This window comes from Ornithodoros turicata, chromosome 3 (assembly GCF_037126465.1).
Source record: "Ornithodoros turicata isolate Travis chromosome 3, ASM3712646v1, whole genome shotgun sequence".
Lineage (NCBI taxonomy): Eukaryota > Metazoa > Arthropoda > Arachnida > Ixodida > Argasidae > Ornithodoros > Ornithodoros turicata.
The window spans coordinates 40,542,422-40,567,512 of NC_088203.1; the positions used below are offsets into that span (position 1 = coordinate 40,542,422).

The 25,091-nt window shown below is 47.1% G+C and overlaps 1 long non-coding RNA gene across 1 annotated transcript in view; it reads right to left on the reverse strand.

Annotated features, from left to right (window-relative positions):
- Window positions 1-489: 489 nt before the first annotated feature.
- LOC135386906 (uncharacterized) overlaps window positions 490-25,091 on the reverse strand; it is a 122,253-nt gene continuing 97,651 nt past the window's right edge. The window contains exons 2-3 of the long non-coding RNA XR_010420703.1: window positions 962-1,022; window positions 490-552 (exon numbers count right to left, since the gene is read on the reverse strand). This is a non-coding gene — a long non-coding RNA (uncharacterized LOC135386906). The remainder of the gene's footprint in view (window positions 553-961; window positions 1,023-25,091) is intronic.

Below are 25,091 nucleotides of genomic sequence, written 5' to 3' on the forward strand. Positions count from 1 at the left end.
TATTGTTTTGTGACCTTGCTACAATGGCAATATATATTTTAGGAATGACAATGGTCAGGTACGCTCTCTAAATTTGTAGCACTCAATTTTAGGTTGGAATGAGCAATGAATAGCAACTTCCCCACTGATATTTTCTCATATATGCTAAATTTTAAATTTAAAGTGATCGAATATGTGATAATATAATAATAATATATAAGAATATAATATGTGATAAATGATTGTGATCAACAGTAGATGTAAACAACATGAGTAGCCAGAGAAGTGCATTCTCAATAAATAATTGTCTTCTTATAGCGTATATGTGCATGCCTATTAACTGAAACAATTATCACAGTTCCCTGACAAGTTTTAATGTCTGAGAGTGTACTGTAGAAGCTGCTTAGATCTACAACAGTTCATACAAGGTATTATATACTGTGAATGCCTTTAAAAATCCCATGTGACACATATCCCTTTACTTTCTGGAGATGCTGTGGTAGTCAATGTTTGCGGGCATTACGCAGGTTCTGCACCCATTTCTTGAGTATGTCGAGGCAGCTGTGAAGTAACCTGCATTGATGATGATTATTCCAACTTTTATGGTGCATCGACAACAAAGGAAATAATACATCAGAACATTGGTTTGGGTGCAACCAGTTAAAAATGAATATGTTGTTTAATAAATGCATTGGACAAATGTTAAAACATCAGTTTAAAACATGGTTTACAATCCCTGTATCCTCTAATAATTAAAAAGATTAAAAACTATTCTAAAAAGAATATGGGGAACTCTTCTAAAAAGAATTATAATCTCTAATTATTATATTGCTGCGTTAAGGAGCCTAAAGTGTAAGGTGTGTTTCTGATGTGAACATGTAAGAAAATATGCAAAACTGAGAGAGGCTAACCACAGTGCGTGCACTGAGGTTGTTCCTTCCTGTAAAGTAGAAACCAGTGGATGAGGAACGTGATACTTAACCTGTACACCCAGCCGTATCACACTGCACAGATTATTCACTGGGCAGCCCTCATGACGAGACCTGTATTGAGAGACCACTTTTGCCTTAAAACTGCTACAAATAGCACGACACGCTACAAATTATTACTATCGTAACAAGCTGACGATACAGCTCAGACAAAGGCGTTATTCAAGTCGCGCCACACCAACGTTACGTAGGATTCTTTGTCACAAATCAAACCAAGGCACAAAACAATACCAATACATGAAAAAAGGTGACAATCGTGGTCTCATTATGACGTAATACCGAACTTGTGCGCGAAGGTAATTCAAAGAAATGAATGTGGCACTTGCTTCCGCAGAGAACACCGTGTACCATGCTAGCAATGCATGCAAAAAAGCGCTCGAGTGTTCGCACATATATTGATGACAACACTACCTGTGTCGTGTAACATGTTCTTTCAAGCATATTATGCATCTCAAACTGTATTGCCGCCGGGTAAAATGCAAGCGTGCTCGATTGAACGTCGGAAGAGCGATCAAGCAACCTGCATCCAGTGCTCATTTTGGGCAAAGAAACACTTCATAATGGTCAAATAAATGTACAGAATGGACGCCTATTTATTCCTTGATGAAGAGTGACTCACCTGTATAAGTTTAGGCCCTGTAACCTTGCCAGTACGGTTGGTACGACCGTAATTGCAAGAAGTTGTCATGATCGCTGCGGCGGCTGTTGTGGGCACCGTAAGATGGCGGCCGGTTTCTTCACGCTCGCGCTCCCTATCCGCGATCCAGCCTTTTACAATCGAGATCAGTGGGCAACGCCCACCGTCGGGCAAGCGCGTGCTGCCGACGCACGGTCTGAAGTGGTCAGTAAGGCCACCATCGTCCGCTGGATAGGCGAGCCTCGCCAGCGCGAGGAGCAATGACGGTACTCTCAATGGCAGTCGCAAGTCTGTCAAGCAAAAAGCCTAAATTTGACGACATTAACTTACTTTGTATTTACTTCTAAGAAATATAAATTTTGTTACTGCGTGGAAAGAAACCTTCTTGTACATACTTCGCTGGATGAGCACGTAAGACATGAATCAGCCAATGCGAATGCAGTGCAGTGTCGTCTGCTGCCGTCATCGGCTCGAGGAGAATCCTTCGGTGCTCGGAGCTGTCTCTTTTTCTTTTCACGCTAAACATGTGTTGAGGATTAACTGCGTATTTTATTTTAGCATTACATTCGCAGAAGACGAGGACGGTGATCTGTGCACTATACGCCGCGTAGAAGATTGCTATACTGACGAGGATAAAGTTATTTGGTGGACTTACGGTGTGCTTGCTGAGCTCTTCGAGTGACCCCCTCCTCCTTTTTAGTTGTACAACTAAACTAAGCAGTTATTCGGGTAAGAGCTCAGGGCGACACACAGCCTGCTGAGGCTTCCAGAGAGTTGCCGGCTACAGCAAGCAGCCAAGCTCAAAATGTGCGGAGCGTAGGCAGATGTCGACGGAGGAGGAGGCAGGTGCCACCATAAATATCGCACCAACTCCTTGAAGAACGAAGGAGAATGGTGGAACAACAACGGCGGACCGCAGGAAGCATTGACCGCCTATACTAGGTATGCAAATCAGAGTTACTAATAATACGGACAATAAAATATGTGCTGGCTCATTCCCGTAGGAACCGGTTCCATTATCACAATATTTTGCGCACAAGCTTCTGCAGAAAAAGCATACAAATGAATAGCGCAAGTATTGCTAGTTTTTTTTTTATGGCAGTGTCCAAATATTTCATAAATAAAGGAATGTCATGTTTGTGCAAGACGAAGTTAACTTCACAATGGTAGGTTACAAACACACTAACTCAGCCTATGCGGGTGATAACATTCCCTACATGGGAAACACTCGATGTCATGTCCATGTTTCCATATTCATCCTGTATGTGTATACACGAGGCTTTGGACAGTCGGAAGAAGGAAACAAACTGCTCTTCCGACAGCCACGTGAAGGCATCCTTGTGAACACGAAATGTCCTTGACTTCACTGAAGCGGCTCCTTGTTCCACTAGAAATGCGTACACAAGCGACATTTTCAACGACGAACATCGCAGCGTTTTGCGTCGGCTGACCTGGGGCGGATTACTGGCAATTGCATCGGTGCGTCGGCCTAACGTGGCAACGCCCACCGTCGGGCAAGCGCGTGCTCATGACGCACGGTCTGAAGTGGTCAGTAAGGCCACCGTCGTCTGCTGGGTAGGCGAGCCTCGCCAGCGCGAGGAGCAAAGACGCTACTCTCGATGGCAGACGCAAGCCTGTCAAGCAAAAAGCCAAAATTTGATGACATTAACTTACTTTGTATTTACCTCTAAGAAATATAAATTTTGTTACCGCGTGGAAAGAAACCTTCTTGCACATACTTCGCTAGATGAGCACGTAAGACACGAATCAGCCAATGCGAATGCAGTGCAGTGTCGTCTGCTGCAGTCATCGGCTCGAAGAGAATCCTTCGGTGCTCGGAGCTGTCTCTTTTTCTTTTCACGCGGAACATGTGTTGAGGATTAATTGCGTATTTTATTTTACATTACATTCGTAGAAGGCGAGGACGGTGATCTGTGCACTATACGCCGCGTGGAAGATTGCTATACTGACGAGGATAAAGTTATTTGGTGAACTTACGGTGTGCTTGCTGAGCTTTTCGAGTGACCTCCTCCTTTTTAGTTGTGCAACTAAACTAAGCAGTTATTCGGGTAAGAGCTCAGGGCGACACACAGCCTGCTGAGGCTTCCAGAGAGTTGCTGGCTACAGCAAGCAGCCAAGCTCAAAATGTGCGGAGCGGCGGGAGATGTCGACGGAGGAGGAGGCAGGTGCCACCATCAATATCGCACCTTGAAGAACGAAGGAGAATGGTGGAACAACAACGGCGGACCGCAGGAAACATTGACCGCCTATACTAGGTATGCCAATCAGAGTTAGTAACCATACGGACAATAAAATATGTGCTGGCTCATTCCCGTAGGAACTGGTTCCAATATCACAATATTCTGCGCACAAGCTTCTGCAGAAAAAGCATACAAATGAATAGCGCAAGTATTGCTAGTTTTTTTTTTATTGTAGTGTCCAAATATTTCATAAATAAATGAATGTCATGTTTGTGCAAGACGAAGTTAACTTCACAATGGTGGGTTACAAACACACTAACTCGGCTTATGCGGATGATATCATTCCCTACATGGGAAACACTCGATATCATGTCCATGTTTCCATATACATCCTGTATGTATATACACGAGGCTTTGGACAGTCGGAAGAAGGAAATAAACTGCTCCTCCGACAACCACGTGAAGACATCCTTGTGAACACGAAATGTCCTCGTTGACTTCACTGAAGCGGCTCCTTGTTCCACTAGAAACGCGCACACAAGCGCCATTTTCAACGACGAACATCGCAGCGTTTTGCGTCGGCTGACCTCCTCGCCAAATGGCTACGAACGCCACACGCCCGGCTACGAACGCCACACGCCCGGCGACGGTGGCAGGCTGCGAGTAAGGTCACTTCTTCCTTCTGACGACGAAGCGGGTCACGTGCAGCACGCGTTACTATGGAGACGACGCTGCGCTACGCACCGACAAGTGGCCATTAACCCTTTCCCCCTCGTGCGGCGTGTCAATGTAACCTCCTTTCTTCGCAGCTTTGCGCTCAAACTTAGAGCCGTCAAAAAACAGGCGAAGGCAAGGGCTCTCATTTCCACGGTGTTTCGGCGAATTTATTTCGGCAATTGCTATTGCATTACGAGTGGGGTTATGTGCTATAGTGAGTAAAATAACGACGGGGAACCCATTTCCGCAAAGAATACGTTAGATTGACTTGGGAAATTTCGGAGTTCAATTCAAGAAATTAACTTTCCGACAACTGAAATGAAATAAAAATATTACAAATATGTACCAAAAGTTATTGGCAGGAAAAAAATCCCTTGACCGCATGTCTCTCGGGGCCTACGTTTTTTACAATGAACTTCTATCATGGTTGGTGGACCACCCTGTATGAAGGCTACCATGAAGAACCTCACAGGTGGGGGCATGCGACTTTTTCATGAAGGACCTTACAGATAAGTGATGACTCTCTTAGGCGGTCACGTATGTTGTTGCATAAGGTACAACCCCGAGAATAGGGAACACGATTTCGTTGACGTTATGTCGTGTCTTGAGCGCCACAATACCTGTTGTGGATTCGTTTTTCTGCCTGTTTACTGCAGCGTCGTTTGGAGAGGCCCTGAACTGCGTTTTCGAAAGCGCATGCAGCTGCTTTCCCCCGCTAATTTCGAATGGCAACTGAACACACGCGTGCTGCGTCGTGCCAAAGCTGCCATGTGCAGTATTTTTGTATTTTCTTTTTAAACAAATGTTACCGCTGCTGGAAATGTAACTAGGCTTTGTTTTTATTTTGACGTCTCTTGTTCTTGAGCATAAAACTCAATATAAAGCAGCCCTTACCGGGTTCCCCAAAGTCTGTGCGACAGCAATAATGAAGGAAGTACTAAGGAAGGAACTAACAAAGCAGAACAGACAAATAACAACTATCCTTGCGTTTGCTGACCAAGAGCGAGGGAGGCTCCGCCTCCTGGATGACGGTTAATAGGAGGACGCGGAGGCCAGGCACTTCCCAAGCCTCTGCTTGCTCTAATCTTGCCAAGCCAGCAGCTGCCGCTGTTTTGCCTGCCGCAAGGCTTCTATCATGGCGCACCAATCTAACCAACTGCTTCGCCGTCCGTTAACCAGCAGCTGCCGCTGTTTTGCCTTCCGCAAGGCTTCTGCCATGGCGCACCAATCTAACCAACTGCTTCGCCGTCCATTAACTAGCAGCTGCCGCTGTTTTGCCTGCCGCAAGGCTTCTGCCGTGGCGCACCAATCTAACCAACGGCTTCGCTGTCCGTTAACCAGCAGGTGCCGCTGTTTTGCCTGCCGCAAGGCTTCTGCCATGGCGCACCAATCTAACCAACTGCTTCGCCGTCCGTTACCCAGCAGCTGCCACTGTTTTGCCTGCCGCAAGGCTTCTACCATGGCGCACCAATCTAACCAACTGCTTCGCCGTCCGTTAACCAGCAGCTGCTGTTTTGCCTGCCGCAAGGCTTCTGCCATGGCGCACCAATCTAACCAACGGCTTCGCTGTCCGTTAACCAGCAGCTGCCGCTGTTTTGCCTGCCGCAAGGCTTCTGCCATGGCGCACCAATCTAACCAACTGCTGCGCCGTCCGTTAACCAGCAGCTGCCGCTGTTTTGCCTGCCGCAAGGCTTCTGCCATGGCGCACCAATCTAACCAAATGCTTCGCCGTCAGTTAACCAGCAGCTGCCGCTGTTTTGCCTGCCGCAAGGCTTCTGCGATGGCGCACCAATCTAACCAACTGCTTCGCCGTCCGTTAACCAGCAGCTGCCGCTGTTTTGCCTGCCGCAAGGCTTCTGCCATGGCGCACCAGTCTAACCAACTGCTTCGCCGTCCGTTAACCAGCAGCTGCCGCTGTTTTGCCTGCCGCAAGGCTTCTGCCATGGCGCACCAATCTAACCAACTGCTTCGCCGTCCGTTAACCAGCAGCTGCCGCTGTTTTGCCTGCCGCAAGGCTTCTGCCATGGCGCACCAATCTAACCAACTGCTTCGCCGTCCGTTAACCAGCAGCTGCCGCTGTTTTGCCTGCCGCAAGGCTTCTGCCATGGCGCACCAATCTAACCAACGGCTGCGCCGTCCGTTAACCAGCAGCTGCCGCTGTTTTGCCTGCCGCAAGGCTTCTGCCATGGCGCACAAATCTAACCAAATGCTTCGCCGTCCGTTAACCAGCAGCTGCCGCTGTTTTGCCTGCCGCAAGGCTTCTGCCATGGCGCACCAATCTAACCAACGGCTTCGCTGTCCGTTAGCCAGCAGCTGCCGCTGTTTTGCCTGCCGCAAGGCTTCTGCCATGGCGCACCAATCTAACCAACTGCTTCGCCGTCCGTTAACCAGCAGCTGCCGCTGTTTTGCCTGCCGCAAGGCTTCTGCCATGGCGCACCAATCTAACCAACTGCTTCGCCGTCCGTTAACCAGCAGCTGCCGCTGTTTTGCCTGCCGCAAGGCTTCTGCCATGGCGCACCAATCTAACCAACGGCTGCGCCGTCCGTTAACCAGCAGCTGCCGCTGTTTTGCCTGCCGCAAGGCTTCTGCCATGGCGCACCAATCTAACCAACGGCTTCGCTGTCCGTTAGCCAGCAGCTGCCGCTGTTTTGCCTGCCGCAAGGCTTCTGCCATGGCGCACCAATCTAACCAACTGCTTCGCCGTCCGTTAACCAGCAGCTGCCGCTGTTTTGCCTGCCGCAAGGCTTCTGCCATGGCGCACCAATCTAACCAACTGCTTCGCCGTCCGTTAACCAGCAGCTGCCGCTGTTTTGCCTGCGGCAAGGCTTCTGCCATGGCGCACCAATCTAACCAACGGCTTCGCCGTCCGTTAACCAGCAGCTGCCGCTGTTTTGCCTGCCGCAAGGCTTCTGCCATGGCGCACCAATCCAACCAACTGCTGCGCCGTCCGTTAACCAGCAGCTGCCGCTGTTTTGCCTGCCGCAAGGCTTCTGCCATGGCGCACCAATCTAACCAACTGCTGCGCCGTCCGTTAACCAGCAGCTGCCGCTGTTTTGCCTGCCGCAAGGCTTCTGCCATGGCGCACCAATCTAACCAACTGCTTCGCCGTCCGTTAACCAGCAGCTGCCGCTGTTTTGCCTGCCGCAAGGCTTCTGCCATGGCGCACCAATCTAACCAACTGCTTCGCCGTCCGTTAACCAGCAGCTGCCGCTGTTTTGCCTGCCGCAAGGCTTCTGCCATGGCGCACCAATCTAACCAACTGCTTCGCCGTCCGTTAACCAGCAGCTGCCGCTGTTTTGCCTGCCGCAAGGCTTCTGCCATGGCGCACCAATCTAACCAACTGCTTCGCCGTCCGTTAACCAGCAGCTGCCGCTGTTTTGCCTGCCGCAAGGCTTCTGCCATGGCGCACCAATCTAACCAACTGCTTCGGCGTTCGTTAACTAGCAGCTGCCGCTGTTTTGCCTGCCGCAAGGCTTCTGCCATGGCGCACCAATCTAACCAACTGCTTCGCCGTCCGTTAGCCAGCAGCTGCCGCTGTTTTGCCTGCCGCAAGGCTTCTGCCATGGCGCACCAATCTAACCAACTGCTTCGCCGTCCGTTAACCAGCACCTGCCGCTGTTTTGCCTGCCGCAAGGCTTCTGCCATGGCGCACCAATCTAACCAACTGCTTCGCCGTCCGTTAACCAGCAGCTGCCGCTGTTTTGCCTGCCGCAAGGCTTCTGCCATGGCGCACCAAATTAACCAACGGCTTCGCCGTCCGTTAACCGGTGTACGCGCGACTCCCGCTTTGCCTAGAGTCACTGTACCGGGGGAAGAGCAACGCAACCCCTCCGCGTCGTCTGCTCCGGCAGCCATATTGCTTCCAAGCCGCCGCGGATCGCGCGTTAGGATAGCTGTAGTCAGTGTTACATCGCGTTGATTTCGCGGCTGTGCACCAAAAATTTTGTGACTTCCTCTGGTGGGACTCGGCTAATACTTAATGAAACAGGGCACAAGCGTCACTACAGTATAGTTCGTTGTATTCTGTAGCTAACAGACGAATTATGTTGGCGCGTGTTCGCCTCTAAAAGGCATCGTCGAGTCTCGTTTGCGCTCTATAGATAGTTTTTTTTTCTTTTAGTTCACTTGTTTTGTGGACAAAAAACTATAGTGCTCATGTGTGCAGCTTCAGGTCGACATAAATAACCTCCACCAGTTTTATTCTCATCTCTTCGCAATTAAATTTCTATTTCACACGTTCAATGGCTATGTGAATGCCAACTTTTTCCACGCGCATGTAAAGTGCTGTGGATTGTTCTTCCAATTCCCCGCTCCAACGCAAGCAGTTGATCTTCCATGAGGAGTAGACCGTGAGCTTCAAGTCACTACATTCCGTCTCAGCCTTTGCTCCTTTCTTTTAAGACTGCGACCTCGTCGAGGGGACCATCACATGACTTGTCTGCAGGTTTTTCCTGTGCATATTCCTCGATGCTCTGGTCACAGAAATTTGTGACGGTATTGACTTCCTCTGCAAAGTTGATTCACTTACAATTACAGCTCAATATTTAGGAATAGTTTTCATAAGTTTCAATAATTTTCATAGTGGATATCTACCTTTATTTCGACGCATTACCATCCTCCACTGCCCCTTGATCTTACACTAGGTTGTCATCAACTTCAGTGTGCAAGTCTTTCGGTGACTCCTCGGAGAACTCTGCGTGCGAAGAACGGGGGATATGAGCCTTCCTCAGCCTCGTAGGTGTCCGGTATGCAAAACTGCTTAGGACTGCCATCCACTTCAACTTCTTTCGAATCTCCTTGTCCTCGAAGTCGTCATGTGTGAAGTGGTCCTGATAGTGGCGTTTTGTTAGCGCCGCAGGACAAGGAACGCAATGGCAAGATCCAACAAGCACTACTTTGATACGCCCGGCTGTTCTTCGCATAGTTGAACTGTTATTCAATACTGTGTGCAAAGGTTCTGCAATGAAAAATAAACACGTCACGGAATTTACCTCACTCAAGCGTGTGTTAGTCGTAGGCGCGAAGTTCTTCCGGCAGGTTCTGTGCCGATCTACGCGTCTCGTCACTTTTGCCCGTCGGAATGCAGAAAAATGCTTTGCCTGACTCTGTCCCGTTGCAGCACAACATCCAGACATGGTTGTTCGTAGTTCCTCAGCTCTCTGAGATCCATTTCACGTACAAAAAACCAAGAGCGGCGCACGAACGTTCGCGTACATGCGTCCCAGCTATTGCGTTCCCCTTAAACCCGGCGAGAGGTTGGAAGCAAAGAGGAGGAAAACGCACCACGTGACGCGCCTCGGCGAATGAGCAAGGCGGCGGCACGGGGAAAGCGAATGCGATACTCTTCCCCCGGGTACAGTGACTCTAGCTTTGACTCGTTCCCATGTTGACGGACGGCGAAGCCTTTGGTTAGATTGGTACGCCACGGCAGAAGCCTTGCGGTATTTTTTGTTTTTTGTTTTTGATGTGCTGTTTCGAGTCGTCATGGTCGACGTTCGTAACACGTCGTTCCCAGCGTAACTTCGACCATCTCTGAAAGAATTTTTTATGTGCTGTTTTGAGTCGTCATGAAGGACGTTTGTGAGTAAAATGAACGATATTACGAGTGGGAATATATGGGGTGCCCGCTCTCGAATTTACGCATTTTCCGTAGACACTCCTCACAAAAAAGACTGTTGGGGGCGTTGCCCCAATTCACAATACAATGTACTTGCTACGAGAAGGAATGGCATTTCGAAACAACCAGAATGATGTAGATTACTTGCAGGTATCACATCTGGGGGACGAGTTGTGAGGTTCCCAAAACGTACCATATTTTACAAGTGTGGCAACGTTACGATTTTTTATCTTAGAACCTTAGAACCTTCAGAACTTAAGATGCAGTGCTACACACCCCAGACATTATGTTTAAAAAAACAATAACAGCTAAATATGTCAAATAGTTATGAAGATACGTGGCGTCAAACATCGAAGGTAGCGCAATGATCGAAATGTCCACATCTGAATGATAGTTCATTAAAAAATAACCGCAAAACATTTTCAGCTACTTTCAGCACCAATATGCCTCCTAGGGTCAAGGCTCTAATATATGTTTGAAAGAAAAAAATTGGAGAGGTCGACCGGACCACCCTCCCGGTCGTGAAATCAGGTTCGGCGTGAAATCAGCGAGTAACTTGGGCAATGGAGAGGCATGTAGTCACTGCAATTTCTTTTGTTTGCAACATTTGCCACATATTGGTACTATTGTTACTAAATTTCAGTTCATGGACATCTAATTTATTGAATTGAACTCCAACATTTCACAAGTCAACCTAACGTTTTCTTTGCAGAAATGTATTCCTCATGGTATATTTTACTCAGTGTAGCACCTGTAACGCTACGACAATTGCTGAGATAGTTCTGCCTAAAATCTGAAGTTAGTCCTCGGCTCAGCCTCCCTTGTTGCCTGTATAGTCGTGTTCAACTTAAGAAAGACAATCTACAGGTTTTCCCGTCCATTTTAGTCCAAGTGCCATCTGCATTAGCACATACGGCTTCTGGATCAACAGCCACTGCACTGACCACGAGTACCGACCGTACCGCATGCGCGCAAGTATGGCCCGCCGATAAAGGAGCCCTGTGTGTTCTGTGGATCAGAGCAGCATGACGCGATTAACTGCGATGGGAGCATGACATTGCAAGAGAAGCTGAGCAAGTTAATGTCCGCACATCGATGTCTTCGGTGTACGAAGAGAAACCACATCTCAAGTCGCTGCAGATCGAGATTAGTCTGCAAGACGTGTTCACGACGGCAGCGACCACGCTATGTGATCCAGATCGGCTTCCAACCAACGACTGACATACGCAAGCATCACACGGGGTTACAGGATTGACTATGAATATGGCCGTTTCCGATAGCGTTCATATCAATTCAGAAGCAACCATGACAACGGGTACCAATGGAACCAGTGTCGTGAATGCCAGGAAGCTTGTATTGCTACAGGCCATTATGGCCACGGTTGAAGGGAAACAGCGGAGTCGAAGAGCGAGAGTTTTATTCGACACCGGCAGCCAGCGTAGTTTCATCACAGTCAAGCTGTCTGGTCTGTTGGAATGCGACCAGCTGGGCTATGAAGACTTAACAGTGACCGGTTTCGGTGGTCACCCAACGTCAAGGTCGTTCAAGAAGGTTCAAGTGTGGCTTTGTCTCTTCAACGACCAACGCCAAGCTATCGAAGCGTTAGAGACAGAGCAGATTTGCCAGCAGCGCATCCCAGCAATGCCGAAGAGCGAGCTCCGGAAAATAGTACGAAGAGTTCGTATCGCCACCGATGACGATATTGACGACGGCGATGAAACAGTGGGAGTTTTGGTAGGAGCCGATCACTACTGAGAGCTAAGTGACGGCACAATACACCGGTTAAGCTTGCGCTTTGCCGCAATGAACACGAAGCTGGGTTGAGTGGTGAGTGGACACGCAGGATCCAATGTTGAGGACGCTGTCGTTCCCATGTGTCAGTTTTGCGAACGTCTGTTCAGGAGTGCGCACTGACGAACTCATGCGAAATTCTGGGAGATCGAGAATTTAGGATTGGAACATACCGAGGCCAAGCAAGGTGACGAGACGTCGGTTCTGGATGATTTTCAGAGAGGAATCAAGCTTATAGACGGTCACTATCAAGTTCGGCTACCATGGCAGCAAGACACAGAACTGGATGATAACAAGAGGAATGCAATGAGTAGATTGAAGCGGCTTGTGCAACATCTCCAGCAAGATCAACAAAAGCTTGAGATGTACGACAATGCAATAAGGCAGTACTTGCGTGATGGCTCAGCAGAAAAGGTTCCTGAAGTGTCAACGGGAGACAAGCGGACGACAGTATTTTACCTGCCGCATCATGCCGTAATTCGCGAAGATAGAGTTACAACCAAGTGTCGGATAGTATTTGACGCGTCGTCGCATGGACTCGGAAGCAAAAGTCTAAACGACGCCCTTCATGCTGGCCCGAACCTAAACCCCGACATACTTACCCTGCTGCTTCAGTTTCGTTGTAACGAAATCGCTATGATGCTATGATGATATTGAAAAGGCCTTTCTGCAAATTCAAATTGCCCCGGACGATCGCGACGCCCTCAGGTTTCTATGGTTCAAGAATATACCCAGACGCGACAACTGCGAGACAGACCTGGAAACTTGGAGAATGACAGAGTGACCTTTGGCACGAAACCGAGCACATGTTTACTTGCTGCCACGTTACAGCATCACTTCAAAGTTATGGCAGCAGGGTTTCCGCAGATATGTGCGAAGATCAAAGACTCTATCTACGTAGATGACCAGCTGACAGGTGCTGACACAGTAGAAGAAGCCAATATTCTATACGCGGAGGCTAAAACGCTTTTTCAAAGGGGATCCATGAACATTAGAAAATGGGGATCAAACAGTGCTAAACCCAGGAATTTGTTTGAGACAGACCCCGATGAGGTATCGCCTTACACAAAGGACTCCAAGGAGATCAAGGTTTTGGGAGTCAAATGGAACACTGAAAGGGATGTCATTTCGCTCAATCACCAAGCGCAGGTCAAGCAAACTGAATGTGTGTCAAAACGGCAAGCATTGCAGTTATTCCAAAGGGTGTTTGATCGTTTGGGGCTTCTGGTGCCTTACACCATCACTGCCAAGGTTCTCATGCAACACATATGGCTGGAACAAATCGAATGGGACAGTTAACTATCCAGCAAAATAAAGCAACGATGGGACGATTGGTATGGACAAATTGAACAAGCTGCGCTTGTTGAAGTACCGAGAATGTATGGCAAATGGACGGAAACCACACGAGCGGAGCTGCACGTATTTGCCGATGCCAGTCCACGTCCCTATGGCGCGGTGGCATACGTCGTCCTACACGGCCCGTCGGAAGTTAAATCGGCCCTCGTCCTTGTGAAGGCAATTGTGTCACCTCTCAAAGCTGCCGAGGTTGGAGCTCATGGCGGCAGTGGTAGCAGCAAGGCTACTCTCGTTTATAACGCGAAGTCTAGCGGATATCAAGACCAGAGAGTCGAACCGAACCCGAACCCGAACCGGAAACCTTTATTAACCGTTATTTTTGTCCGAACCGGAACTGAACCGAACCGAAAGAGTCGACGCCATCTTGGAGCTGAACCGGAACTAAACCGGTACAAAAATAGCGGTTTCCGGTTCAAATAACGGTTCACACGGAATTAAGTGCGAAACTTTGGACGTTGTGCATGAACACAAAAAACATTTTTCGTATTTTTTCTTCATTTATTAGCTTCGTAGACATCGTCTTTCTTGCCGAAAAAGTCGTGCCCTGCAACAATGATTTGGATCTTCTTGGGTCACGAAATAGCAACAGATAGTAACTGAAAACTGCCCGGACTACTAACGTCTAAGACATACACATAAATATATATAAGAATTAAAGGTCAACAGGACATTAGGGACAGTTTTAGGTAGTAGTCATTAAGTGACATATTATAATAATATACTAGTCCGAGTCAGCTATACACAGGGTGTCCTCGCGCTGCATTTCAAGATCAGTCCGTTTGCAACAAAAACCTGTCAGTTTTTCTTTGACAGCGCTATGTCCTCGATGCCATCTCTACCGTTATCACAGGCATCCTGTATATAAATACCAATACGCGGACCAACCGACGTATATGTCGTCGGCTGTGCGACCTTCGCTCTTTCAAATATTCTCCCCTTCGTTTTTTCTTTTTCTTCTTCTGTTCTCCTGCACGTAATGAATTGCGAAAGCAAACTACCTGAGCTCAGCTCTAGCACATATTCGTGTATACAACGCTGCAGCATAATTCCCAACGTGTGCGCGTGTGAACTTACATAAGCTCCTTATACGCTAGCCACACTTAAAGCTCAGCTACGCCGATTTTCGAGTGTTACAGAATGGAATGGTACTCACACGATGTGTTCATAAGGGAACACTGATTATGTATGCAAAATAGTTATCCCAAACTCCTCGCGGTTTTCCGAAAAAGTGAATTTTTAGTTTCACTGACATCCCGTCTTGTGGCCCGCAAACCCTGTGTCGACGACACATTCGTGGTCTGCCCGCGCTCCGGCTTGGCATGACTTTTGGCTTGGTTTCTTCCGCCAAGCCGGCCAGTTTCTTTTGCCGAGCCGTCTGCTGCGCAGATTCACATTGAGGAAGTGATAAACAGTTCGCTATTTGGGAGCCAGTATATTTCTGGACTTCACTAAACCCACGAGGAACGTGAGTTTTGCTTCCTTCGACTGCAAAGCATTTGCTAGGCCAGTACAGACTTCCTGGTGTGATTCGTGTTCTGTGCTGCGTGCCGAGAATGCGTGAGCGTTTTGCTCCCGTCTGCAAGAACACTTCAGCATGCAATTCCAATGTTTCAAACCGCAATTTTCCGAAAGGCGAAAGAGAAATCTATTGACTGCAACAATCGGTTACAACTCCAACTGGGTGCCACCTTCGAAAGCAGTGATTTGATCTGTTCATCTGGCTCATACGAATGTTACGGAAGCAATGCGCAACTTGTTTCACAAGAAGCCGAAGATGTCTCGTCCGGGATGCTGTGCCAACCTTATCTGCAGCAGGAGATTGCAGGGGCAGGACTAGGCAGCAGATAAAGTTAAGACACGTAATGTTAGACAAGTCAGTCATGCGGTGCAAATTGCATCACGTAGAAGAGAAAAATACGCTGTCTGTCAGGTACTGCTTCATCCTTTAGAGATTACGCCCCAGTGGGTGTATTCTCTCAGTACAGATTTGGAATTGCCTTATTTGTTAAATGATTTCGCAGGCATTCTGGCACCACCGAAAAGCTTGCACTCCACGTCTCAACTATCACCGTCTGGGTTTCAAGCTGAAGGCTGTCACAAGTGCCAACCAGACGCCCCTTCAAAGTTCATCTGTTTTTCTTGACGGAACAGTGACACCTGGTACTGAGACATTTCATTTTCTGATTAATCAAGTGCATTCTATCACTTGTGCTCGACTTCTTGTGTTCGTATACCCTTGCTGTTGCTCGCTAGCTCAGAGCAACCATGCCTGAGGTGCCAGCGCTTTCAGAGTACATTTAAGCAGTATCATCGTATCATATGCACGGCAGCACATCTTGTGTATTTTGAGTAAGGTATAAATTCAATGTTGGCTCAGCTGTTGTATTTTGGTCGCAAATAAGGTGTGTAGCATTGAAAGACACTGATGGGGATACATTACATTGCATGCCCCTTTGTCCGTGCAGGTTAGCGGCTCGAAGCGGTAAGTTCTTCTTTTTCTCTTCTTTTAAATTCCAGAGCGCTCAAGGGCAGTTCCAGCAGTTTCATGTGTGCAACAGCACATACTTTTTATCAGTTTTGACTAAGGTAAATCGAAATCTTCCAGTTGATGCCTTTCGGTCATAAATTATGTTTTTCGAGACATTCAAACAGCATCATGTGTGCAACAGTACATACTTTTTCTCAGGTGAAGTAAGGTAAATCTGTCCGCCGTGGTGTTCTGGCAGTGCAGCAGAAGCTTGTGTTGCATTCAAGTGGTATCATGTATACAAAAACTTGTTTTATGCCTTTCTGTAGCTGCTGTACTAATATTGTCAGTACAGAGACATTCCTGCATAACATATCGGAGCATCTTGTGTGCTATTGTTGGTATGATCTGCAGCAATATATTGATAATGTTAATTATTCAATGACTTCAGCTAACATTTACATTCTTACTTCCAGGTAAACCTGTCATGCAGATGCCCTACCCCTTGGTATGCATAGTTCAAGATTGTACCGAAACAATCCACCTGGAGCATTATTCTTCAATTGGCAGTGGCATTACTATCACAACACACCACATACTGCATGTCTATGGTGCGTGTACAATGTATCAAACCTATTCTCAGGTACAGGCTAGCTGGTACGCAATTACAACATGAAACAACTGACACAGAGACCGTAAAGTCATGCCTTTTCCTCCGTGCCTCGGGTTTCATGTTATTATCCTCACATGCAGCTCAATTTGCCTGTGCTGTGCAGCATGAGCAAAAGCATATATTGTTTGTGGTCACATGACACGGAACATAAATACAGTGAAACCTTCCTATGTTGGACACCCGCGGTGCAGCCGAAGCGTCTCCTACTTATAGAGGTGTCCGAGTTACAGAATATGACGGCAACAAAAAATGGAAGAGATCACAGCTGTGAGAAATGTCCCTCTTCTTCAATTTAAGGTCCTTAGTGGTACCTGGTGGTGGTGCCTGGTAGTGGTACCTCTACCCACTCTTCACTGATAATTATTACTGATTTTAGTATATTCAATTCCGTTCAGATTCTACTCAATGGCATTACCTCTGGAGCTTTTCGAGCAGCAAGGACTTGTCTCTGAAGCGTCAGCCTACTTCTCATAGCTTTGGTGCAGTGCTCGTTCAAAGGCTCTAGACAAACTGAAGACAAGTGCTCACATAAAGAATTACAATGTAGACTGACAGCACTTGTTTTTGGACTCTAAAAACTAAAGCAACAAAATGCTGAGACCAGTATAGGGGAAAAAGGGGCAAAAGTCAAGGCCACTGGCTCATTGGTGCACTGGTGGTGTCTTTTTGGTGCAAAGTTGGGCCGATATTGAGGTAATGTGGCCAGGGTTTTGTCCGACTTTGCAGGGAAAACCCTATCCTACTTCCAAGATAGGGAGGTGTCCGACATAGAGAATTTCGTCCCCAGTAGTTTCAATGGGAGCCTGCCCGTGCAATGAAATCATGGGGAGTTGTCCGAGGTAGGGAGGTGTCCGACTTTGGAGGTTTTACTGTACTATAGAGCATTCTACATCATGTAATCTAACAGTTGTTCACGTTTGGATATTTTAACCATGGAATTTACCCTGCATGCACCATACCATGTCCAAACACTAACAACTGCTGGAGAGCAGCAGGTACTGTTTCCGTATAGCACTTATGGCTTGCGTCCTGTGATCGGAAACAGTGGTGTCTTATTTCTGCTACAACCAGTAAACTACAGTAAAGATTTAAAAATACTGTGTCATACCATAAAGCACTATGGGAAATGGCAGTTTGAAAAACTGGAGAAGACTGTCATTAGAATAGGGGACATGTTCTACGGTGAAATTTTTTACAGTGTGTGCTGTACCACGTAATGCACTGCAGGCCTACCACAGTATGGTAACCGTCTGAATACTGATTTCCTCAAAAAAGGAATGTGTGCGTTTCTTGTACTAACTTCCCTTTATGCAAAGTAGTAGAAAAATGTTTTCAGCCAATGGGTAGGGAGAGGACATCATTCTGGAGTCTCGTTGACCTACAATGTGTCGTGTATGAAGGTCATTTTGAAGAGTGTAGGTGGTACAAGACTGTGTTCCCACATTCTTGGCAGTGTTGACTAATAACCATAATAAAGTAGAGGGTACATTTGTTGCTTCATATATTTGTGTCATGGCAAAGTATGTAGAGATACATCTGTCTCAACATGCAGGTGACAAAACTGCTTTTTATGCTTAAACTATGACAAATAGTTGTCTGTTCAGCACCACTAACCATGTGCCGGCCTCTATGACATGTCTGTGACATTCCAAAGTGATTAACATGTCCCATAGATGTGGGCAATGCTGAAGATGACTGTGTACCTTCTATGGATTCTTGATTCAAGAAAAGTACTGTGTGATTTGCTAACAGCGCCTGGCTGTACCTCCACAATTCTACATAAAAATATGTAAAGTTTGCCGAAGGAAACATCATGAAAGTCCATAGCGAAAAACCCTGAGACGAGGGATAGGAAGGGACATACACAATGTCTCAACATAGCGTGTTTATGTCCCTTCTTGTATCTCCTCTTCAGGTCTCGCCATCATGGACACTATCACCAGCTCGCTTGCTGTTGAACCGTTCTTTCAACGATAAGGGTCACTTTCATGGACTGGATGGCAGCCAACATGCTGTCAATAAAAAGAATAATGGAAGAAGCTCAATATGATCCTTAGGCTGTGCGTGGTCATTGCTTTCTGAAAAATGGTGACTTAGAATTTCAGGACAGTGCCTGCAGTGGTAGTATTCTTGTGTTCTCACCCTTGACGCCCATTGTGTGGCATCAGCCACCTGTAATCTGCTAATATGCACATAGCTAAAACAAAGTATATTTGTATTTCTTTGAATACAGTTGGTACAGCACATTGTTTTTTTACATGTTCTTTGGAAAGTATAAATAAAAAAAATTCTCTACTCTGCAAGTCTCCTGTCAGCTCTACAGAGCAGCTTCGAATTTCACTAGAAGCCACGTGCGAAACCTAGACCAAACTAGTGGTGAAGGTCCATATAGGTCATAGATAGATACTATTATTATTATTAGATCATAGGTCAGGCTTAGGTCCTGGTTGGTAGCAACGCATTTGAATCTTATTAAAAATTGGTGCAGGAGGTGACCAACGTTAACTAAATACACCAACTGACTCTCACAAATTTTGTGGTGTTATACTTTTGAAACAACATTAATATGCCGCAGTGGTCTTTTCTCCTTTGTTCCTTTTAACCTAGAAATATTAGGTCTTCGGCATCACCAGCCTTAGTTGCTGAGCATGCAGTTATTTACGTTGAGCACTGCAGTTTCATATTTGTTTCTCTGAACAAGCAAGCCCGCTTCCCCATTTTGATAAGAGTCTCTCAGCTTTGACAGGGCATTTGTGGACAAGGAAAGCATTTGGACTATTGTGTATTTTGCTATGAAGTGCACCGTACAAGGCAGAAGACACCATCAACCATTTCCACTAAGGTTATTAAATTTGTGATAAAGTACATATACCTTTTGTTACTGACTAATTTGGCGGCAAAGTTACTTGAGTGGCAGTTGTGCAATTTTAAGCACATGTTTTAAAAAAATAGGATATGGGAAGTGCTGACTGGTTGAACATGTGGAGTACCCAATATAATAATTGGGGGTATACGTCGCGAGACAGCTGAGTGTGGAATACACAGCACAGTGTAATGTTCCTTATTCTGGCAATGTTAGCATGGTTCAAGAAGTGGGAAATGTTGCACTACCCTTAATAACATCTGTTGGGCCCAGCAAACAGGGTACACATACCCTGATCTGAAGACACTATGCCTAACTCAAAAGCAATATGAGATCGACCCGTACGTGTTTATTTGCGAAACTACTATGAACGAAATATGGTCTGTGTGGTATAGAACAATGCGCACACTCAAGTAAACATGCAAAAAATACGTATAAGGGCTCTCGACCTACATGCCGCGATGCGCTCTACGAGATAAATAACACACTACAAAACTACATCCCACACTTTTTGTTCGGGGCAACTGTAATGAGCACTTTCATATAACCGACGAGTGGTTCAACGAATGCAGTTCGAGTGGTCACGATACATTCTTACGTCGTTCATTGCAGTCGCGCTATGATGCTGCAAAATATATGTATCTCGTGTAACAAGCCTGGCAATCGCAAGATGTGCATGGGCAGAAATACGGCCTTCTTTCTTTGAAGACCAGTCCTCTGCAGGTATATGCTCAAACGATCACCAAGTCTCACGTTGTTGCTCAATCACTCCCATTCCTGCACTTGTAGTAAAAGCAGCAAACGAGTTGACGTGAATGGCAGCTGGACGGTTGAACTGCGAAGTTCTCGGGCACATAATCACAATTTCACGCCGAAAATGATGTTGAGGTGAGTTCGCGGTTGTTGTTTCCATCGTTCAATAGTTCTCGGGATTACCTCGGACGAAACACTCATCGTAGCCGGCGGCCATAACTGGATTTCCTCGCAAACGGGAGAAAAGTCAGAGAAAGCCTCAGCTTTCATCCAATCAGACGCACGATTCTCTATCTACGTAGATGGAGCAGGTTTATCCCATCTACGTCACAAAAATGGCTGCGCCCATGGCTTGTTTTGGTTTCTTTGATGAATTAATTTTCGTAATAGGAAGACAAAATTGAGAAACGAAGGTGCGTTTCGGGGGCAGTTGGATGTGCTCGTTCTGAATATCACAACCGTTTCAACACATCGGGAAATCGGCGTAGCTGACCTTTAACGAAACGTGATGGCGGTAAGTTCACCTCCTCACCAACTATAATCTTGTGTGGCGTCGTTCTCTCCTGGCTTCCTGAAAGCAGGGGCGTGTTGAAAAAACGCAGTCATTCGGGACGATGGTTGCTCAGGAGGTGAAGTTACTGTCATTCCGTTTCAAGCATTAAGTTTGCCGCGTGCCTAGGGTACTAGAAAGTAAAGCACCGGCCACACTCATGCTGGTCAGAATGAAAAGAACATGCCAAGTTGGCTTTCTTCGTGGATTTAAAATAAAAGAAGCAAAAACTACCATACTGACACAGTATGTAAAACACGCCAGTGGGTCTAAATTGAGTCGAACTCTCTGTTTGCACTTGCTTTGTCTTTGTTCCACAGACACTTCACGCTAACGCCGAGCACGGCGGCGGCCAGTTCTGACACAATAACGTGCCCTTTACACATAAAGTCCCCGAGCTCACGATCGCACCATTGCAATCAAACTACATACCATGAAGCGTCGTTGTTTGATTAACGTGTATTCGCGATCCTGACCGGTAACGAATAATTTGAATTACTTAAATGAATTAGGCCAAGGTAGCAGGCTTGGTTGACAGATATTCCTGGTGAGATTCCGCTAACAACCCCGCGACCTGAGCTACGTGCCGGGAAAGTCAACCCAAACCAATTCATGGGTATGCTCTTCTTGTAACCGCTACTAATCTTGTCTTTCATGTCGCACAAATTCTTTCAAAATCCTGAACGACCATTGACGCCTTGCTGCCCACTTCAAACACTGTAACACACACACACGGAAGCTTCTTTTAACCTGCCTGTTGTGCTTCATTCGCACCCGTCGTTCCAAACGGTTCGGGAACCGAACCGTTTGGAAAGAACCGGTTTGAACCATTATAATTGCCCTTATCGCCCTTACCCCCTTACCCCCTATCCTACCGCCTTACCCCCTATCGCCCTTACGCCCTTATTACCCTTATCGCCGAACCTAAACCCGAACCGGACCGTTAAACGTTTCGGTTCGACTCTCTGATCACGACCATCGAGAATGCCGTACTGTGGAGGGATCCAACCATCGCCTTGTCCTGGATAAAAGGCAATCCTGACAAGTGGAAAGAGTTTGTAAAGACGAGAGTGCTACAAGTACGCGAGCACATATCACCGAGCCAGTGGCGTCATTGTCCTGCTGAAGATAACCCAGCGGACCTTGTCACCCGAGGTATTTCTGTGCAACAGCTACGCCGGCGCTGACTGTGGTGGAAGGGTCCAGGCTGGATCACTGAAGATGAACAAAAATGGCCGAAGAAACAAGACGTCGCGAGCGTTACCGGAGACGGTACAGAAGAGAAAGTTGTGTGCAAAGTTGCATCAGTTGACACACCATCAATAGAGCCTGTCACTGATGCTAAGAATTACAGTAGCATAACGAAGTTACACCGAGTGACGGCATGGGCGATGCGCTTCGTCTACAACTGCAGCGACGCACCGAGGCTGACAGGTCAGTTAACGGCTGAAGAGATGTCAGCGGCTGCAAGGTATTGGATCAGAACGGTCCAAGCGTCAAGCTTTGCACATGATCAAGAAAGGTTACGTAAAGGCATGCCCCTGAAGCGATCGAGCTTGCTGTACCAGTATTCACCATACCTAGACGAGAACGGGATAATGAGGCTCATCGGCAGGCTTCAGAAATCAAGATCGTCGTGCGAAGAAAAGCACCTAGCAACGAGGAACCTTTACCGCTTGGAAGCACCGAGCAAGGTCGACAGCTGAGTCGTCCATTGGAGGCCGGGGAATGTTGAATATTTCTAGAGGTGTCGACATCTACATCGTCATGATCACTGCGATACCGAACGAGCACGCGATATCACATTCTGTTTTCCTTTTTTTAATTTCGTCAAGCTCTTCAGACATAAAACTACTGGCTATACTTTGTCCAAGTCTGCGTACTAGTTTCTATCTTCCGCGTGCGTGGTTAATCACGGTAAATCTATATTCTCGCGCCATGGTATACCCGAAGTATATCGGACAATGGGCCACAATTTTCCAAGACAGGAACCTCTTCATTCGCTTCCTTCGCTAAGGAGTACCAGTTCATCCACGTAACTTCAAGCAACAGGTATCCCCAGAGTAATGATCTCACCGAGGCTGCTGTCAAAGTCATCAAGCAATCCATTACGAAGACTGGGGACCCGTACAAGAGCCTGCTATCTTACAGGACGCTCCCGCTGAAGAATGGATATAGTCCTGCTCAACTACTGATGGGGAGACAGTTACGCACGACTGTCCCAGCTGCTCCGCAGCAGCTGGTCCCGAGTGTGCCAAACTACAACGCACTTCGTCAGTTCGAGCAGCAGTACCGACAACGGCCGAAAAGGGACTACAACAGACGACATGGAGTCCGGAACCTTCCCGAACTCCAGGGAGGGGAGGACGATGGGTTATCGACTTGCGTCGCCAGGGCATCGTCACAAAGAGAGCCCAAGAACCACGTTCCTATTGGGTTGGAACCGAGGGGCAGCAGGTGCGACGCAATCGAACTCATCTGCTACCTCTGCCTTCTCAAGCAGCGACCCAACAAAGGAAACAAGCGACACGGGCGGTTGTACTTCTGGGCAGAATCGTGTGGTACACGACACTCATTATCATACTAGGTCTGGCCGTTGTGTTAAAGCACCGCAAAGATACCAGGCGTCGTAAGTGTGTGTACAGGGACTAAGTTTAACTGAATAGGTTTGGCTGGGGGGGGGGGGACTCAAAGGGGGAGATGTGGGACAGAGCAGACCCATCGGTATCAGGATGGGCTTGGCGTGCCCGCGCGCGTGTGTGTTCTTTTGTAATACGTGTTTGGCTTGGTTTGGCAGTAAAAGCAACTGACGTGGCTGGGAACACATCGTTTCTCTCTTTGGCTCCTCACTCAGCGAACAGAAGCCTCGTTCCAAAAGCTCGATGTTTATTTTCGTGTCATGGTTGTCCCCAGATGGGAAGTAATTTTCTGAGCGCATTGTCGAATAAATGTTAAATGAAAACCTAGCACATTATTTTCACACAGTTTGCAAACAGTCGTTAACGTAGAGTAGCCAGGCCCCAGATATTGGGCGCAACTTGGTCAAGTTGCTCGTACGTGGTTACTTGGTCGTAACTTTTTGCAGCACAAGAGCAGCATTCCGGGACACCCCCTCTGAAAGCCGACTTGACCTGATAGCAGAAGAGTACGCAAAGAAGCTAACTTTACAGGGTGGTGCGTGAGTCACGTGGGAGGGAAATATTTGGAGAAAGAGAGGAGGACATATCTGAGGCGACCATGATAACATTACCGATAACACGACCGGGAACTTGCCCTGAAAGGAAAGAAGAAAAAGTGATGTATAGCCCTGGAAACGAAGCGTGAGCCGTTCGAGCTATGGGAAGCTTGGCACATGAAATTGGCAGTTTGGTGTTTGTGACTTCCTTCTGGACGCTGAATTCACCATAATTGGCAGGAAGTGATATGCCTGATGTACCTGATATGCGTGATACGCCACAAAGACACCATCACGGACAAGACGTGATCCGTTTTCAACAATATCTCGCATTCGTGAAAGCGATTTCAGGAACACTAGTGAAGGAACCAAACATCACGTGGATAAAAAGAGAAGAACAGTAGGATGAGGATCCTCCTGTTTTGCATACGTTGTCCTTCCTTTTTACAGATACTATCACGATTAGGGATCGTATCTCTCAGTGTAACTCTTTATGTTATGCGATCACGGATCCTGTGCTTCACAACTTTGCGATTGCATGGACAACCTATTTTCACTAGAGGATTAATTATGAAAGTTAATCAACGCCCGCACTAATTACTGATACACCACCACGTTTGAGTGGGCCCAATCGGGAATAAACATATCCAATGATCATTCCGAAAGAAAACGCAAACCAGCAATTTAATAAAGTTCTGGTCAGTCTCACGTGACGCGACCTGTATATTTAATTGTACTAGTATATCACCCACTCTAGGTCAAGACCTGTATCCTGAACATCCCCTGTTCCCTGAGCGTGTGGAACTCGTCAAATTGTCCATTTTGAAGTTTCGCGCAAGGGCGTAATCGCCATACAGGTCGTCGTTTTCAATCGAAAACGCTGCGGACTTCAATTGCTAAATGGACAGATTTTTACGTGTTGTAATCTTGGTGATTAAGATATTTCAGTCATTCTCAGAATTTCAGGACGCCCCCCCCCCCCCCCCAAGTTAGCGGTTCCATGAGAGGTCTCAGGATGGTGTACAAGTGGAATGGAAGCGCTAGTGCGTCAGTTTTCTTTTAGTTATTTATTTTTTTCCTGGGGCAGTTAATTTCGCCGTTTCATGGCAGGGTGCACTGGCGCACCTTTCTGCTTGTATTTCGTGGAAACAATGGGTCCCCGAGAAAGTGTCCATCTCAGGCATGAAAGGTGAATCTGTCCTCTACGTGTTTCAACTTTTTGCATAACAGTAGTCTTCTTTTTTTTCTTCACGACGAAAGAACTAACGATTGGCTCAGTGTGGCTTCCGAAGCGGTTGCGTCTTCAACCCTCACGATGACAAC